Here is a 20,564-nt window from a genome sequence, read left to right on the forward strand (position 1 = left end):
GTCAAACCGTCAGGAAATATATCAATGTCAGATTCATCAGCTGTACCGACACGGTAGAGCAAAGCATCACCTGGTCACAACGCAATGCCATCCAGGCCCTCAAAACCAATCACAACATTATCATCAAATCAGCAGATAAAGGAGGAGCCATCGTCATTCAGAATAGAACAGATTACTGCAAGGAGGTGTACCGACAACTGAACAACCAGGAACATTATAGGCAACTACCAGCTGATCCGACCAAAGAACACACCCGTGAATTGATCAGAACTTTGCATCCAGTCCTTCAGAGTTCCCTACGCGCCATCTTCCCACGTACTTCTCGTGCAGGCGACATTTTGACTGCCTTCCAAAGTAAAACAAAGCCAACACACAGGACATCCCATCGTATCGGGCAATGGAATCCTATGGGAGAATCTCTCCGGCTATGTTGTAGGCATCTTGATTCCCAGCTTCTGTCGCAACACTACGGATTTCTTACAGAACCTCAGCACCCTCGGATCAGTCGAACTGGGAACATTCCTCGTCACAATGGACGTTTCTGCACTCTACGCTAGCATCCCCCACAATGATAGCATCGCGGCCACAGCCTCAGTACTCAACACCAACAACATCCAATCTCCGAACAGCACCCTACAACTCATCCGCTTTATCCTTGATCGCAACACCTTCACCTTTGACAACCAGTTCGTCATCCAGACACATGGAACAGCCATGGAGACCACATTTGCGCCCCAATATGCATAGCTTCGAACAAGACTTCTTCTCTACGTAGGATCACCAACCAACATTATACACAAGGTATATTCACGACATTTTCTTCCTCTAAATCCATGGCGAGGAGTCACTGATAAAACTACACAGTGACATCAACAAGTTTCATCTCACCATGAAACTCACCATGGATTACTCTCGACTATCTGTCTCATTCTTGGAAACATGCGTCTCCATCCAGGATGGACACCACAGCATCACACTCTACCATAAACCCACAAACGACCTCACAATGCTACACTTCTCCAGTTTCCATCCAAAACATATTAATACAGACATCCTATATGGAAAAGCCCTAAGCGTACACTGGATCTGTTCAGATGAGGATGAAAGTGACGGGTACCTGGAAGTACTCAGGGATGGCCTCATAAGAACGGGGTACGATGCTTAACTCATCGACTGCCAGTGTCGACGTGCCACAGCAAGAAGCCGTAATGACCTCCTCAGGAGACAGACACGTGCTGCAACCGACAGGGTACCCTTCGGTGTTCAGTACTTCCCAGAAGCTGAAAAAACTACGCCATGGTCTTAGTGACTTGCAACACATTATCAATGAGGATGAGCACCTCACCAATACCTTCCCCACACCTCCACTGCTTGCCTTTAAACAACTGCCAAACCTCAAACAGATCATTGTCCGTAGCAAGCTGCCCAGCTTTCAGGACAACTCCATGGAACCCTGTCACGGTAGGCGCTGCAAAACATGTCAGGTCAGAGTATGGACATGGATACCACTATTACACGTGGGGACACCTCCTAACATGTACGTGGCAGGTACTCATGTGACTCAGCCAACGATGTCTATCGTATACGTTGCAGGCATGGATGCCCTGAGGCATGGTACATTGGGGAAACAGAGCAAAGACTATGGCAACGGATAAATGGGCACTGCACAACAGTCAACAGACAGGAGTGTTCCCTCCTAATTAGGGAAAACCTCAGCAGTCCAGGACATTCAATCTCGGACCATCGGGTCACCGCCCTCCAAGGTGGACTTCGGGACAGGCAGCAGTGAAAAGTGGCCAAGCAGAGGCTGATAGCTAAGTTCCGTACCCATAGGTGGGGCCTCAACCTGGACATACCATTGCACTACCATTGCATAAGCACACACAGACACTCAGGCCCACATGCACACATATACATATACATAGTGGGGTGAACCTGTACTTGCAGAGTTGAATAGTACTTTGCTCAAAAACTGCATGAATTCATGAAAGACTGTTATCTCACTTGTGAGATTAGAAACATTATGGCACAGACAGGGGGCTAACATCTTCAACGTATTGTCTAGCCAACACCAATTGTTACAGTTAACCTGAGAATGCAACTTTAATAAAAAGTTTTGTGGTTTATACATGAAGGAAGTGAAACCATCATGGTATTCGAATAGATGAAAGACTCAACAAACATACAAGGCATTTTCCAATGTATAATTTCAGGTTACATCACAATGTAAACTTTTGCTATAAATGCTGTGTCTTACAATTGTGTCTGCCACAACCACCTGATGAAGGAGCGGCGCTCCGAAAGCTAATGTGCTTCCAATTCAACCATTTGGATTATAACCTGGTGTGTGATTTTTAATTTTGTGCCCCCCAGTCCTACATCGGCATCTCCAAATCATGCAGTGTATACCGTTGTTGTTCTCACGTTTATCGGATAACATTAGCGTAACCAATCATGCTGGCTTGCTTTGTCTTTCTAAACTAAGCCACACTGGATTCATACATTGCATTTAACCTATCACAACAGCACATTACCATTCCCTGCTACTGGATCCCTGCTATATAATCGCGGGCATGCATTATAACACTAAGTTAACTACATAACTGCCAGAGTAACTTACATATACTCCCTCCTTTGAGACCAACAGGTCTCACACAGAGAAAGAATACAAGAAGGCAGGGCGCACATAGGCAAAATCGATTCACAGAGCCCCAAAAGAGGCAATACCAATTCCAGGATCCAGATCTCAAGGGATTCTCCCTCCGAACCTGGAGTCACAGGACAAATATCATCCCAATAAAACAGGAATAAAACACTCAAAGACTCCACACAATTTAAATGCGCTGGCAACATATGCAAGCCATGCATCCCCATCCGCCTAGGGTAAGCATCCTCGAAGGCGGATTTTGGAACAGGCGGCAGCAATAAACGGCCGAACAGAGGCTGATTGCTAAGTTCCTTACCCGTAGGGAGGGAATCCACTGGACCCCTGGGTTCATGTCATCTGCACCTGACCACCATTGCACTATACACACACAGAGACACTCCTACGCACACACACACACAGTCAAGCACTCCGATACACACACAGACACACATATACACAGACATGCACATAGACTCTCACACACACTCTTACAGACGCATACCCTACCATCCTCTCAGAGACTTAGAGCACTCTACACTCACGCATATGGATATATACTCTCTGACACTCAAAAATTCCCAACCAGACACACACATACACATACACACAACTACCCACATGCACACATATACATATACGTTTGTGGGGTGAACCTGTACTTGCAGAGTTATATTGGACTTTGCTCATAAACTGCATGAATTCATGCAAGACTCAGTTTATTCTCTTTTTAGATTAGTATCAGTCGAAACATTATGGCACAGACAGAGAACATAGGAATGAAACCTGAAAGAGGTGATAGTTCCTTAAAATCTGTAGCTGTTACAGAGAGAAGCAGGAATGAAATCTGGAAGTGGGAATATTTGTTTATAAACTGCCGGATGGTACAGAGACAAGCAGGAGTGAAAACTTGAAGAGATAATAGATGCTTATGATCTGCATAATGTTACAGGGATACGTATGAATGAAATCTGAAATCTGGAAGAGGTCATAATTGTTTGTGGACTGCAAGATGCTGAAGAGATAAGACGAAGTGAAATCTGAGAGAGGTAAAATTGTTTACGGTCTGCAGGATGCTACAGACACAGGCAGGAGTGAAATCTTGAAGAGGTAACAGTTGTTTATTGCATGCACGATGTTACAGAGCAACGCAAGTGTGAAATCTCGAAGAGGGGATAGTTGTTTATAACCTGTAGGATGCTACAGAGACAGGCAGGAATGAAATCTGGAAGATGTAATAGTTGTTTATGGTCTGCAGGATGGTACAAAGACAAGCAGGATTGAAACCTGGAAGAGGTAATAGATTTTTAAGGCCTGCAAGATACTACAGAGACAAGCTGGAATGAAATTTGGAAGAGGTCATAGTTGTTTATGAACTGCAAGATGTTAAAAGAGACAAACAGGAATGAAATCGGGAAGACATAATAGTTGTTTATGTTCTGTAGCATGTTACAGGAACAAGGCAAAATGAAACCTGGAAAAGATTATACGTGTTTATGGTGTGCACAATGTTACAGTGACCAGTAGGAATGAAATCTGGAAGACATAATAGTTGTTCATAATGTACAGGATGGTATTGAGACAAGGACAAGTGAAATGTGGTGTAGGTAATCGTTAGTTATGGTCTGCAGGATGGTACAGAGAGAAGCAAGAGTGAAATCTTGAAGAGGTAATAGATGTTTATGATCTGCAGAATGCTACAGAGACAAGCAGGAGTGAAATCTAGAAGAGGTGATAGTTGCTTCAATTCTGCAGGATGTCATACAGACAAGCAGGAATGAAATCTGGAAGAGGTAATTGTTGTTTATGGTGTGAAGATTTAAAGAGGCAAGCAGGAATGAAATCTGGAAGAGCTAATCAATGTTTATGGACTGCAAGATGTTAAAGAGACAAGGAGAAGTGAAATCTGGGAGAGGTAAAATTGTTTACGGTCTGCAGGATGGTACAGAGACAAGCAGGAGAGAAACCTGGAAGAGGCAATAGTTGCTTATGGTATGCACGATGTTACAGAGCAAAGCAGGAGTGAAATTTCTCAGAGGTAATAGTTGTTTATAATCTGCAGAATGTTACAGAGACAAGTAGGAATGGAATTTGGAAGAGTTAATAGTTGTTTATGGACTGCAAGATGTTAAGGAGACATGCAGGGACGAAATCTGGAAGATGTACTAGTTGTTTACGTTCTGTCGGATGTTATAGGGACAAGGGGAAATGAAACCTGGAAAAGGTTTGTACGTGTGCATGGTGTGCACAATGTTACAGTGATGAGCAGGAATGAAATCCGGAAGATGTAATAGTTGTTTATAGTGTACAGGATGGTACAGAGACACGGACAAGAAAAATGTTGTATCAGCAATTGTTGTTTACGGTCTGCAGGATGGTACAGAGAGACGCAGGAGTGACACTGCAAGAGGTAATAGTTGTTTGTCATTTGCAGGATGTTACAGAGACAAGCAGGAATGGAATCTTGAAGAGGTAATAGTTGTTAATGGACTGCAGGATTTTTACAGAGACAGGCTGGGGTTAAAACTTGAAGATGTAATAGTTGTTTATGGTCGGCAGGATGCTACAGAGACAAGCAGGAATGAAATCTGGAAGAGGTAATAGTTGTTCATGGTATGCACGATGTTACAGAGCAAAGCAGGAGTGGTATCTCTCAGAGGTAATAGTTGCTTATAATCTGCAGGATGTTACAGAGACAAGCAGGAGTGAAACCTGGAAGAGGTCATAGATTTTTTAAGGCCTGCGGGATGCTACAGAGACAAGCAGGAATAATATCTGGAAGGGATTTTTTTTTTTACGATCTGCGGGATATAAGAGCAAAGCAGTAGTGAAACCTCTAACAGGTAATATTTGTTTATAATATGCAGGATGTTACAGAGACAAGCAGGAATGAAATTTGGACGATGCAATATTTGGTCATGGACTACAAATCCGCACCATCGCTTTGAAGTTGAACCCACCCAGACACATCCCCCTATCCTATTGCTCTCCATTTACATCTGACTAATGCACCAAAGCTACACGTCACTGAACACCATGGACAATTTCTCACAGTCAATTCGCATGACCTTCACATCGTTGTATTGTGGGAAGAAAATATAGCACCAGAGCAAACCCACGTAGACTCGAGGAGAATATACACTCGCCACGCAGACAGTCACTGGAGGCTCTTTTTCCTCAGGGTCAGTAGTGAAGGATTGCCTCATTGTCAGAGGGTCAATATGAGGCAGTGCCTGTTTGTCAAAGAGTCAGTACTTGGGGAGTTTGTCATTATCAGTGGGTCAGAACTGAGGCATTGCACGAGTAACAATGAGTCAATATTCAGCCTGGTCCTTTTTAGTATTAGGTCAGGATTATTAAACTACCAGTACCAAGGAATTGAAGTACTCTGAGAAGGTTGCTTCTGAGGGAGGACTTCGTAGCTAGTGTGTAAGTACTGAGGTAGTGTCTCATTGTTAGATGGTCAGAGCTGAGAATTTACATCACAATTATATGCTTAGTAGTGAGGGAGCTCCTCAACTCCACTAGAAGGACAGTTCTAAGGGAGTTCCTCATTGTCAGAGGGCCAGTTATGAGGGAGTTGCTCATTGTCAAAACGTCAATTCTGAATAATTGCTTCCTTGTCTGAGGGTAAACCATGAGGCAATGCCTCATTATAAGATAGTCAGAATTGAGTAAGTATCACATCTCTAGAGGTAGTGAAGTTCTGCCAAGAGCCCAGTAATGAGCTGGTGGTGCACTGAGGATCAGTACAAGGGAAAGTGCCTTATGATCAGAGAGTAAATATTGAGAAGGTGCCTTCTTGTCAGTTTCAGTTTTGAGTGTATGGCACATTTTAACAGGGTCGATTCGGAGGCCGTGCCTCAATGCAATGTGGTCAGAAAGGAGGGAGTGCTTTCTGATCAGAGGGTTAAGGACCTTGGTATTTCAGCACTGTCAGAGGGTCGGACTGATGGAGGGATTCATAATCAGCATTCCAGTCAAGGGAGTGCATCTTTATAAATGAATCACAAATAAGTATATGCCTCATATTTTGATGTTCAGTACTGGGAAACTGCTGTCTCTCAGAGAACCAATACTGACGATCTGCCTGTTTTTTTGAGGGTCAGTTATGAGTGTCGGCTTTTTCAACAACATGACATGCTGTCACCTGCTATTTTAATAAAACTCAGTTCAACAGGTGAACGCAGGCCTCTTCCGAGGCTGTTAATAAAGTTTGATATCTTTTTATTCTATTCTGTTCTCTGTCTTCTACAAAGTATTTATGTCATGCCTTATAATCCTGTGTTTCAGCTTTCAAACTTCTATAACAGCGCCAATCTCTGTCACCTCCTCCAGTCCCGACTACTCTCTCTATTTCTGTAACTTGCTCCGGTGTCTAAAACATGCCCAATCTCAGCAGTCTTGTCCCCCAGTCACTGCAGTAATCACTATCTTTCCCATTTCCTCCAGTCTCTGCAAAATCCTGCAACCTTCCTCATTTGTGCACCTTCCTTCCGCCCCTGGAACACTCTTTCCTCCCATCCCACAGAAATTCACTTCTTCTATAATCTCCTACCGTTAATATAAATCTCCTGAACTGCTTAAAGTTCCCCAATCATTACATTCTTCCCTCCACGTATAACTTCCTCCAGTCTCTAGTACACTCAGTATTCCTGTCAACTTCTGAAACTTCTTTGATCCTCCCCATGTCTGTTACCTCATTCAGTCTCTACAATGTTCTCTGAGTTTGACCTTCTCCTGTTGCTACATTGGTGTCTGCCTCTACTTTCACCAGTCACGACTAGCCTTCCTAACGCTGTAATCTCCGGCTGCCGCTAAAACTATCCAGGTTCCTGTAACATTCTTTTGATTGTGATAATCAACTCCGTTCCCTACAGCTGTCTTTTTGTCCTTCCTTATCTCCTTCAGTCTGAAGAATCGTTGCTGACACTGTAACCTTATCCATTGCCTACAGCCCTCCACGTTACTCTCCTCACCCAGTCTTGACACCGATCCCTATCGCTGTAATCGCCCGCAGCCTTGCTATTGTTGTAACCTTTTTCCATCCTTCCAATAAACACGAACTGATTAACGTCTTTCTACACTACATACTATGTCTGCTTCCTCCTCCTCTTCCTGCAACCCCTGTGAACTTATAACCTTATCTAGTCTGTACCTTTGTAACTTATTGTCATACTGCATAGAAACAGGCCCTTCCATCCACCATGCGTCAGCAGACAACCAGCAGCAAACTACACTAACCTCATTTCCCTGCACTTGGTCCAAATGCCACTAAATTCTGGCATTTTAATTACCCATCCAGATGCTTCTTCAATGTTGTGAGAGTGCCTAGCTCCAACATTCTCTCAGGTAAACGTTACATCTATCGCCCATCACGTGAATTGAAAAAAAGATCTTCTCAAATCTCCTCCAACTCACCTGCTGAGATTAGATGACCTACAGTGAGGAAACAGGCCATTTGGCCCAACCAATCCTCGAAAGAATAACCCACCCAACCCCAATCCCCTTACTACTGCACCTTACACTAAATAAAACTTGGTCGGTAAGCCGTCACTTCCAGGAGTTTTAATCTTTTCTAAGCACTCGAGGGCCTTTGTCAGCTCATCCAGAGACAACTGTGTGCAGACTCTTCTGTGTGCTGCTGTCTAAGACCTCCGTGATAGAGGACAGGAACGACTCTGTGGGCTTCGTTGTCATACAGACTGGCATAATGTCAGATTAAGATGGCGTTACCAAACTTGCTTTTCCTTCAGGCTGCTGAATGCAGAGCTCTACTTGTGCACCTACAGGAAGAAGCACGTCTCCTCTTGCTCCACGGTGTTGACACTGGACCAGAAATCTGCTTTCTGTCCTCCAAGGCAAGAGAGTGAGACTTGCTGCCTCTTCACCTCCTGGAGGTCCTCCAGCACGAATAGATTCTACATGGTTTTGTGCCTTTGGACAACTTTTCCCTGCACTCTCTCTCTCTCTCGCCTTCTGTACACCTGTGAGGGTAAAAGACCTGTTCCTGTACAATGTTTCCCTTGAGTCCAATAGAGACTCATAAAAGGGTTTCACATTTCTCCAAACTGTATAATCCATTTTGAGATTGTCATTGTTTTCTGGGTTCATCAATTTCACATTCAGCTTCCACCTTCCCTTGCTCGCATCTTGTAGACAGCCGGCCAGCAGGGGGCAGTGGTCAGAGAATGACATAGGCTTGGCATCGATGGATCTGACCAAGAATGTCTGGGACAGAAATAGGAAATCTATCCTTGAATGGATAGACCGGTCTGGTTGTGACCAGTTGTATCTACACTGCGCTCCGTCTGCAGAGGGATGCTAAATAGGTTGTGTAGCTTGGAGACTTTAACAACTTCCATTATGAATCTGGACAGTTCACTGTCAGCCCGTCCGGATCATCCATCCACATCGAAGATGCAGTTGAATTCTCCAGTCAGAATCATGGAATCCCTGAAAAGTGAACCGAGGTCATAATGTCCACACCGACCGTCCAAACAGCATCTCACCCAGACCTATCCTCATTCTATTTCTGTAACCATGCATTTCCCCATTGGGAGCTGCTGCAAAACGGCCAGCTGGTCACAATTTACCACTGGGGCGTACACATAAGCTTGGCAGTATCTATGCAGTTCCTCGTAATAATTTGGTGACTGCAAAATGTCTCACAGTGAGCCTAGCTTTACCCATGCTCCTCCAACTATGCAGTTACTGTGATCAGTGATTCTGGCCTCATTTATATACCTCCCAATATCGACACGATAATTGCAAGCTGCCTCACAGTGGCCCTGGCCTCAATTACACACAATGCTGTAAAGATACCATAATTTGAAACAGTCTCACAGTGACCTTGACCTCAGGTACGCACATCTTGGTATATAACCAGAAAATGTGAACAGCTTGCCTTCAGCTTAACACCCCCCAATAACTGTAAGTTCACTTCAAACAGACTCAAATCGAGCCTTGCCTCATCTACACATCGCCCAAAATCTAAATGGTGACTGTACCAAGTCTCACTATGAGCCTGGCCACATCTGCACATCACCCACTAACTATATAATTGCTGTAAACAGAGTCACGGTGAGTCTGATTGATTAATACTCCGACCAGTAACTGCCCAATGTCGATGGCCTGTTTCACAATCAGCCTGGCCTGATCTTCTCTCCCTGTTCAGTAAATCCTTTGTGTCCTCTTCCATTTAGCCCCTACCTGTGGGAATGCAGCCAGGTTCCCCTCGAGGCCGCATTTCATTCTCCTCACTGTTTAGGTGCTCCCATGTACTCATTTTTCTCTCCCTTTCCCTACTGAATAGTTCTTGCGAAACCCACCCCCTCACTGATCCCACCATGCGGCTGCAGTGTTGGAGAATCCCCATTATTTCTCCAGCTTCACACAACAGAAATGCGACTCATCGACAGAGATCAGTGGCAGGTGAATGAGATAAATCATACATCTGCAATCAGATTCAATAGCGGGATTAACTTTATTTTATATGCATATAAAAGAAGCAGAAAATGCGATTTTGGAGAAGATTTATAGCACAAGTTGAGATTCAGATTGTAAGGTTGCTCTCTGAGCTGGGAGATGCGTTCCAGTACGTTCCATCATCATGCGAGGTCGCACCATCATTGAGCCTCTGCGGAAGCGCTGGTATTGTCTCCCGAGGTCTACGTCTGTGTCTAGATCGGCTAGGAAGCAGGAAAAAGTATGCGTAGTTAGGCATGCAATTCATTTCACTGAAAGCAAGTGTGCAAAGAAATGATATCTCAGCTTTTCAACCAATTTCAACAGCACAGCATCTGACAGAAAACATTGGGAAATGATATAGAAACTGCAGAGTTCAATGACTAAAAGAGGATTACAAATCAAGATCGGTGAATCTGAAGACATGCTCTGTACCAAACGCTCAAACTATATCGCAAATGCAATGCTTCATTTAGACAATGAAACCTGTCTTCCTCACACTTTATTTGTATCCTTCCCATTCAATATTTTTTCCACCAACGTGGAGCTTCCTTTCCCTCTCCAGTATGGTCTCATACCCCGGGTATTTACTCGTTTCTCTTTAGCATGTGCTTTATTTCCTAGGGACATACTGCAGTGGTTGTGACCAGATCAGCGAGCTGGACCTCATAGAAGCAGGGAAAGCCATCAGGAAAGTGAATCAATCAGGGACCCCTGGCTGGCTGATAATAAGGGAGAGTGTCGGAGATTCTGGCACTCTGATAGCTGTCTCTGGATGACACAGCACTAAAGTTAAGGACTGTTCATGTGTGAATAAAGGGTAACTTAGAGCTGTCCATCAGCCTCTGTGTAGTTTTTTCACACACGTCTCCAGCACTGGGTTTGAACATCATTTTATATGCTTCCTATTGATCACTCTGTATGCAGTGATCAGCAGAGGTGGAATAAGAATGATATGGAGAATGTGCGACCAGAATTGGTTTGCATTTACAGAAGTGTTGATGGATGGGAAAAAGATTTTGTGAATGGGATTGATTTTGACTGTTAAAGATTCTTGAATTTATTGAGTTGATGATAGACTATTTTTCTCCAATGACATTTTGTCTGATCAATTGAATGTTAAGCAGTAAGGATATCACTGGTAAATTCTGATTATTCTCCTGATTTTAAATGTGATAGAACTACCCGAATAGGCATGACCCACTTTTACAGAAACTCCCAGATGCCTAAATATGTTTGTTGAATCCTTGGTACTTAGTTGATGCAGTTTTCTGGTGTGGAGCATGATATACACCTGATTAAACTCGATATTATACCTTCTGATGGAACCCAGTATTATCCACTGCAATCAGCTTACGCCAGATTTCTTGGTGTCACCTCTGATCTGCATCATGTGTAAATATTTTGCTGAAGGCAAAATACTTGTGAATGTCTGGTTCAGTCCATATGTACCGAAATGGGGATTTTTGTAAGGCAGGGAAAATCTCACAATTCCCCGTGTTACTGAAACACTGATCTAGACATGGGCTGTAGGTGGTGTAGAGAATGATACAACCCACTGGATGATTATTGTGCTGGGTTCTGTTATTCAGCAGAGTATGGAAAAACTGAGCTGCAGTGCAGTTCCAGTTGATCTGGGCGGGGATCAGCAATTTACTTTCTGGGCAACGACTGCTGCTGTTTGGGAAGACAGCGAGGTAATTTCCACCTGGGTAGTTTCGGAGAATGTTCACATCGCAGGTTATAATAGGACATGTTGATGCGCTGGGTTTCAAATCTACGTCCAATTTGGGATTTCTGCATTGGGAAGCAGGTAAACACATCAAGAAGGTGAAAAGCACTCTTCCATCATCAGTCGCCAACTGTCCAGCTGCCTTGCAGAAACTAAAAGGGGTAAAGTCAAGGGATGGACTTTGAGTGAAACATTCTCTGTGTACTGTCCGTGGGCCCAGTCTGAGATGAGTTACTTGGAACATTGCTCATCATTTTAGAGAAAATGTGAAATTTGACAATTTACATTTAAAATTCTTGCATGGGAAGGTCAATGTTGCTTCAGGTTGTGCCCTTATCTCAGTTTGTAGTAAATTCCGGGATCAGTGAGATGTTTGAAGGAAGAATCAGGGTAATGTGACAGACAGCAATATTGTAACATATTTTTGTAAAAATCCTCCTGCAATGAGTCACAGAATGCCACTAGCCTTCTTCCTAACTCGCTGTAGCTTCACTTTAAATTCCTTTGACTGATCCATTACCCCGCCTATGCCACGTAATGGTTACAAATAGTTGGGATGTCGTGGGGGGGGCAACACAGAAAATGAAAGCTGCAGTAGCAATAAGTGGAACTAGAGGTCAAGAAACGTGGGGCGGCTCGGTGGCTTGGTGGCTTAGTGGTTAGCACTAAGCACTACAGCATCGTAGTTCAAGAGAACCCAAGTTGGGTTCCAGCCTCAGACGACTGTCTGCGGGGAAGTTGCGCGGCCTTCCCTTCTCTGCGTGGGTTTGCTCCGGGTGCTCCGGTTTCCTCCTCCAGTCCAAAGATATGCAGGTACGTTGGTTATGCTAAATTGCCCATGGTGTTTGGTGCATTAGCCAGAGGGAAATGGGTTCATTTTAGATTGTTGGTGTGGACTACTTGCAGACTTTCTCTTCAAACCTTACTCTGATGTATTTCGCTCTCTGCCTTTTTTGGGGTTAGCAGATGTTATCAATTTCACTCCTAGTAATATGACCCCGGGAAATCTGGTTTTATTTCTCTGGAACTCCCTTCCTCAGACAGTAATAAAAGTCCTGGGTAATGGGTTGTGTCTTATTTCTCACAGCTACAGAGCACTCCATATATCTGCCGTGCCCTTTCTATTTATTACCAGCCTGCTCCAGGCAACCAGACTCTGATTTCATTCTAGATTGAGCGCAGTCACCAGCTCACAGAGCTTGTCAGGTAAGGTCTGTTTCACTGACACTTACGCAATGCCAACGGCAGTCAAGGCAAGGTTATCCAGTCCAGCCGCATCTGACATGGGGATTGTGAGCAGCACCAACAGGAACAGGCAGAATGTCTGCATTTTGAGATTTGTCAGCATCCTTGAACCGTGCTATACGGAAAACACATAAAAAACTGAAACGGGTGAGAAAAACAACTCTTTCAATTCGTACTTCATTGGCAAGAGTGTGAAAGAGATACAGGGACACACATGGCAACAAACAGAAAATGTCTCTTTATCGTCCTGCGTCGTGCTTGTCCATTAATTAAGCAGATGTTCTGGCTATCTCCCATGGATGAGATTGGAGTTTCTTACAGAAGTTACAGGGTATAGCTAACCTTTCAGAATAGGTGCAATGGTCCCACAGCTCTCTTGCAGGTAAATTAAAGGAGATGTGTACTCAGTCTCCATGTGCAACAGAAGCTCGACAATGTGCACTTACGTAGTATCTTTAAAGAATTGATACGTCCCACAGCATATTGCTAAGGTTCCCAATATTACACACTGATCACAAACTGACCCTGGTGTCGGTCCAGTTATTCACAACATCTCAACAATTCGAATGGGTGAATCAAATGTAAACTATCCAGATTTTATGACGGTTCAATCCTGTGCATAATTGTGACCGATGTAGAGGAGCTAAGGAGCTTTCAGAAAGGTATAAACAAGTTCAGTAAATTGGTAAACTCACGGAAGGGGCAAATGTGAAATTGTCCACGTCTGTAGGAAGTAAGGGACAGAATTGCAGAGTATTGTTCAAATGGTGATAGAATGGGGAAATATTGGCATAGAGTCATAGAGAAAAACAGTAAAGAAACAGACCCTACGGTATAACCCATCCATGCCGACCAGATACCCCAAACCAATCTTGTCCCACCTGCCAGCACCCGGCCCATATCCTTCCAAACACTTCCTGTTAATGTACACATCGAGATTCCTTTTAATTTTGCAATTACACCATTTCCTTTAGCTGCTCATTCCATACACATACCACCGTCTGCGTGAACATATTGCCTCGAGATCGCTTTTATAGCTTTCTACCTCTCATCATAAACCTGAATAAGGATAGGAAGGTTCGGCTGGGATATTTTTTCACCGCGGAACTGGAGGTTGAGGGATGACATGATAGAGGTTTATAAAATCAGGAGGGACATAGATGAGGTGAATACCAAAGATCGGGGTGTTCAAAACTGGAGTGTTTCGGTGTGAAGAGAGAAATTTATAAAGGGCATGAGGGTCAACGTTGTTACATAGACAGTGTTTCATGTGTGGATTGAACTGCCAGAGAAAGAGGTAGATGCAGGTCAATTTACAACATTTAAATGACCTTTGGACAGATACATGAAGTGAAACGTTCAGAGGGATATGGGCCAAATGCAGCGAAATGGAATTAGATTAGTTTGGGGAAACTGATTGATAAGAATGGATTGCACTGAAGGGTCTGTTTCCGTGCTGTATGAATTAATGACTCCGTAGATGTCCTTGTCCATAATTTTCTGAAATCCAACATGAAGGTGAAGCAGGGTAGTAACATGTTAGAAAGACAAAAATTGTGTTGGCCTTCATTGCCCGAGGATTTTAGTACAGCTTGAAAACTTAGATAGTTGGTGACACTACAGGTTGGCAGAGTATTTTGTACATTATTGATCCAGGTACCTATGGAAAATGATGCCTACTATGAGGAGATAGCAGCAAGGGTTTATCCGAATAATTGCTGCTGTGCCAGGTTCGTCCTATGAGGAAAGTTGGGGTTCGGTGGGCCTGCATTCACTGGATAATGCAGAAAGGTAAAATGCCTCGCTGATGTGTATAGAATCATGAAAGGACTCAGGATGCAATGATGATGTTTCCTCTGGCCTGGGAGTCCAGAGAAAGGGGGCAGGGTCTCAGGATACACATGGGTCACCATTTCCGACTGAAATGCTGAGAAATGTCTTCACTTAGGCAATGGTGACCATCTGGAGACGTTCTCAACAAAGGGCTCTGGAGGCAAAGTTATTGTGTTTTTTTTTTAAAGAAAGAAACATGTAGATTTCCAGAATCTAAAAGTGTCAGTGGGTCTGAGAAAAAAGAACAGGTATGCGACTTCGTGATAAAGGGTCAGCCAGGATCATATCGGAAGGTGGAGCAGCGCTGATGGGAAGGTCACCCTTTCTCCCAACGCCCATTCTCTCCTGTTCTTAGCATTTATTATCACATATTCAGCTTCTGATCTGCCCGCCCATTTCATATATTATGGAACAGTCCAAACTCTCTAAAAACTATCAAGGACATAGCCTAGACCCTAACCTGAGTGTTAGGTGTTGCATTGCAGATGTGGTTCGATTGGTCAATCTACTCGGATTTAAGCAAAAGACACTTCAATCTTACCCCACAGTTAGAAAACATGGAAAACCATAAAGGTTGAATTGGAACATTTACTTATTGGTAGTTACTGTATCGGGTCTGTTAATGTGTTCCATAGTTAGTTTATTTTAAATTTCGCTTTCTTTAGTTCGTGTTTCAATTGTAGTGTTTAATTAACTTCTGTTCTACTTAAAGCCGCATGGCTTGACCAATTGCATTAAACCGGGAATATCCACTTTCCATCTGCCTTTAAAATAGGAAGAAGTTAGAGTCTCGGCTACCTTCTTAAAACATTTTGAGGGGTTCTGGCCGAGACCATAACAAAAAAAAAGCTAGGTACTCTGTTTTTTCTTGAGAATACATCTCTTTGAAGAGAAACAGAATAGAACCAATCCCTCTTAAAGGCTTATGTTATCACACACAGTTCTCTCTCTCTTTCTCTCTGCTCCATCTCCACCTATCTGCTCAACTCTAACCTTCTCCCACACAACACTCTAAATACTCCTTATTCTCTCCTGCTATCAGTTGTGATGAAGGGGAAACAGACTCAAAGCATTAAATCTGGTTGCTTCCCACAGTTGCTGCCAGTGATTCGCGGTTCACCATATTCATTTCAAAGACAGTTAGGGATGGATAATGGAGGTTGTACTAGCCAGTGAATACACCAGCGTGTGAAAGCTGAGGTTTTTCCACTACGAACTCGGAGATTCGAAAACTGCTCTCCCCTGCAGACACCGTACTGTCTCTGAGCACAGATACTTCCAAACTGAAAATCAAGCTTAGGTTTATGCCTCCTGGAACACGATTTTCAGATAATCACCCCCTCAATGATACATAAGAATTAAAAAAATTTAGGCTGCATTACATTAGCACTGAGCTGTTGTTCCTGACCTGCAGGCATTTGGTCTGTGTGATGTTGGTATGGATCAGCAGGTATGTACCAACCTACCCAAAGTATAGCTGGAAAATATCATTTACCATCCATCCAAATAATATTGTTATTGAAGAATTAGAATTCATCGGATTAAGCAGGACAGGGGTGGCACAGTGTTTCAGTGGTTAGCACTGCTGCCTCAGCGCCAGGGACCCAAGTTCCATTCGAACCTCGGGCGACTGTCTGTGTGGAGTTTGCACGATCCTCTGGGCGCTCCGATTTCCTCTCACAATTCAAAGATATAAAGGTAATGTGAATTGGCCATACTAAATTGCCCATAGTGTTAGATACATTAGTCAGAGTAAATGTGGGAAATGTATGTGGGTGTGTTACTCTTCAAAGGGTCGGTGTGGACTTGTTGGGTGAAGGGCTTATTTCCACACTGTCGGGAACCTAGTCCAATCATTACCTTGTGAAATCTGGTATTTGTAAATATACGGTTCTGACTTCAACTACATGTTTCAGACAGAGAGAGACAAGTTGACAAAAAAAGAGTGAGAGAGAGAAAATCAGACGCACAGAGAAGCAGTGAGAGAAGGAGACAGAAAGACAGTTTGTGGTTTTGTGAGAGAGAGAGATGGAGAGACAGAGGCAAGGAGTAACACAGAGAGTAAGAGACAGAGAGAGACAATCAGACGTGTAGAGTGGGATAGAGTGAGAAAGGAGGACAGACAGAGGTGACAGTGACAGAGAGAAAACGACAGAGAGTGAGAGGCAGAGAGGGAAAGAGCGAGAAAGAGAACAAGAGTGAGGCAGCAGGGAGACAGAGAGACATACATGGGGAAGAACAAGAAAGAAGGACAGAGAGAGAACGGCAGTGAGAGATCGAAAGTGACAGAGCGATGGTGCGAGAGAAAGACACTGTGAAGGACACGGACAGACAGTGAATGAGGGAGAGTCAGAGACAGTAGAAACAGAGAGATACACAAAGAGAAAGAGATCGATGGAGACAGAGACATGGAGGAGGGGAGATCAAAAAGCTGAAAAGAAACAGTCAGTGAGAAAGAAAGTTACTGTGTGTGTGAACAAGAGATACTGCGAGGGAGTGAGGAAAACAGTGAGATACACTGAAAGAGAGAGAGAGTGGGAGACAGTGGGAGAGGAAGGCTCAAAGGGACCGAGGTGCTGAGACAGAAATAGTGAGGGGGAAAGACAGTGAGAGAGGTAGGGAGATGTATAAAGAAAGGAGACTGGGATAGAGGGAGAATGAGACAGACAATGGGAAACAGGAATAGAGGAGAGGCATTGAGAGAGAAAGGGAGAGTTACAGAGAAAGAAAGACAGAGTGACAGAGAATGTGTGTGCACGTGAGAGGGAGAGAGAGATACCATGAAGGACAGGGATCGAGAGAGATAGAGTGAAAGAAAGAGCAAGTCAGAGACAGAATAGAAACAGAGAGATGCACGAGGAGAGAGAGAGATAGTGAGAAAGACATGGGGAGCAAGAAAGTGGAACAGAACAAGTCAGTGAGAGAAAGAGAGGCAATATGTCTGTAAAAGAGAGATACTGTGAGTGAGAAAGCAAGGCAGAGTGGGTTGACAGATACAGTGAGATGTACAGAAAGAGAGAAAGTGGGAGACAGAGAGAGATAGTGGGAGAGAAAGATACAGTGGAGTGGGGAGAAAGAAGGACAGACAGAATGAGAGTGTGAGTCAGTTAGACCGAGAGATGGAGAGGTACTGTGACAGAAAGAGAGAGAGGGAGAGACAGTGACAGAGAGAAAGAGATAGAGACAGAAAGAACGAAAGAGAGAGAGACTATAAGAGAGACATAGAGAAAGATTGAGAAAGATGGACAGAGAGAGTTCGATAGTGAGAGACGGCTAGTTTGAGAGAATGAGTCGAGATGCAAAGACACTGTGAAGGATAGAGAGGGAAAAGTCAGAGGGAGAGGAATTCAGAAACAGAGGAGACACACAGTGACACAAAGAGGGGGTGGGAGAGAGAGATATAGACATGAGTGGGGGGAACTAGCAAGAAAAAGGAACAGGGAGAGTCATTGAACGAGAGAGTTGTTGAGGGAGACAAGAAGACAGTGAGAAAGAAAAGAATAATGACACAGACAGTGGAAGAGAAAAAGAGAGAGTGCAACAGAGGGAGAATCAGGGAGAGAGAAAGAGACAAAGGGAGAGAGACACTGAGATGAGAAAGTGGGAGACAGTGAGTTACAGAGGGAGAGAGAGAGAGAGATTGAACCAAATGCAGACAAACAGAGACAGAGGCATAAAAAAGAATCACCAACCTGAATCACCTCTTCTCTGAACCAGTTAAAGAGTCTGCACTTCAGCCGTCAAATTATGTCACTGTCCCTTTTGGGCCACTCCTTCTTTTCATTCAGACATTTACATCTTGCAAAACATTCTCTTGGCCAAACGAACCACAGCACGTCCATCCAGGTTAACAGGGATAGAATGTAAAGTGTAAAAACAATTTGATGTCATTTGCATGTTTCTTTGCTTTAAACCAATTTAATGCCAATACTCTGGTGGCTGTTTTCAAACTCTCCTCAAGGAGAGACATTTATTCAGCAACCAACAATTCAATGTGTGTGTTTAATTAAATACACTCTACAAAAGTATTGCATGCAATACTTACTGTCAGAAGCAAGTACTTCATCTGAAGAAATACTTTTATATTGAACTCTCCACTGAAACCTACACTTCCCTCATAAGATCAGCGGCAATGTGCAATTTACTTAAACAAGCTGACATCTGGCAAGTGGTCAACCTAACAGTGAAGCATTGCCTCACCACTGCTCCTGATAATGCGTCAGTCTGTATACTCTGTCGTTTAGTTTGCATCCTTTTAAATCAAAGATTTTAAATATTTCATCGTTTGTAACAAATTTGAGTTCAAATCATGAGCAAACGCTCAACACGATTTCATCATTGAATCCAGGTGGAAGGTAAAGATTGTTGTTAATTTAAGGAAGCGGTGCGTAAAGCTGACGTTGGGTGGGAGGGTCATCATGTAGTTCAGTGGGAATGAACAGGTTGCTTTAAAACATGCTGATGTTAAACCCCAGGCCTGGGGATTCAGAACAACTTTTTGAATTCAGGACAGTAGGACTAAAAAAAAATGAATTAAGAGAGAAAACAACATAAAATTAAATCAGTGAGAGAGACGAAAGTGTTTGAAAAAGCTTTCTACAGATAAAGCGAAAGCTGATTAGAAAAGACAAATATGTACCAGAGTGGCAGCGAACGATCATGTTCACTGCAACCAATATTCCGAGTATTTCGAAAGTTGATCTTCACATGTTGGGATTGTATTTATTTTCAGTACGACTTCTGTTCACTAATGACCAATTCATGGATCTGCTCATTTTCACTAGGACATTGCTTCTGTTGTCTTATTGAGAACTGGAGTGAATGTTCCTCTCTGAAGACAGACCCAAAATATCATCTTTTTTCTCTGTTTTTCACAGCGTCCCAATTGCAAGTTTTCCTGCCTCTGCCAGTTGTCGGTGCATAACTGTCTTTTCTGATTACCTTTTGCTTTATCTCTAGAAACCTATTTCAAACACTTGTTTAGGTCTCACGCCAGTTTAATTTCATATTGCTTTCGCTTACTGCATTATTTTGTTAATCCTGAATTACTGAATACAAAAGTGTTCCTAAGCACCAGACGCAGGGGTTAACGTCTGCTTTATACACATATATTCTTTTAAAAAGAAATTCTGAGGTGTTAATGCACAGCTCTGGAGCATGTGTAGGGACGCTACCACTGTGCTACAAGATACCTCTTCCACCCAACATCAGCTTTACGCTCGTCTTCATTTAATTAACAACAATCTTTACCCTCCCATGGATTCCATGATCAGATCCTGTTGAGCTTTTGCTCATGATTGAAACTCAATTTTTTTACAAATGATGAAACCGTTAAAACCTTTGATTTAAATGCAAGTGAACCAAACTACAGACTGTCACATTATCAGGAGCAGTGGGGAGGCAATGCTTAGCTGTCAGGTTGTCCACTTGACAGATGTCAGCTGGGTTGTGTCTTTGAGTAAAGTGCACATTATCTCTGATTTTGTGAGGAAAGGTTATGCTTCCTGTGGAGAGATCAGTATAAAAGTTTTTCTTCAGATGAAGTACTCGATTCCGACAGTAGAATTGGACACAAAACCTTATTTTCCTCATTAAAAAAAGAGTAGTGTTTATTTAATTACACACACAGGAGTGTTCCCTCCC

At 43.3% G+C, this 20,564-nt stretch overlaps 1 long non-coding RNA gene across 1 annotated transcript; it reads right to left on the bottom strand.

The window, feature by feature from the left end:
- Window positions 1–10,111: 10,111 nt before the first annotated feature.
- LOC148142431 (uncharacterized) lies at window positions 10,112–17,274 on the bottom strand. Its single transcript, XR_015752095.1, has 3 exons — window positions 16,330–17,274; window positions 13,076–13,203; window positions 10,112–10,335 (listed from the first exon to the last, which is right to left on the bottom strand). It is a non-coding gene; the product is annotated as an uncharacterized LOC148142431 (long non-coding RNA).
- Between the last annotated feature and the right edge of the window lie 3,290 nt (window positions 17,275–20,564).

Source organism: Chiloscyllium plagiosum, unplaced genomic scaffold, assembly GCF_037043375.1.
Source record: "Chiloscyllium plagiosum isolate Xiang-an unplaced genomic scaffold, Cpla_swu_hap1 HiC_scaffold_29, whole genome shotgun sequence".
Taxonomy (NCBI): domain Eukaryota; kingdom Metazoa; phylum Chordata; class Chondrichthyes; order Orectolobiformes; family Hemiscylliidae; genus Chiloscyllium; species Chiloscyllium plagiosum.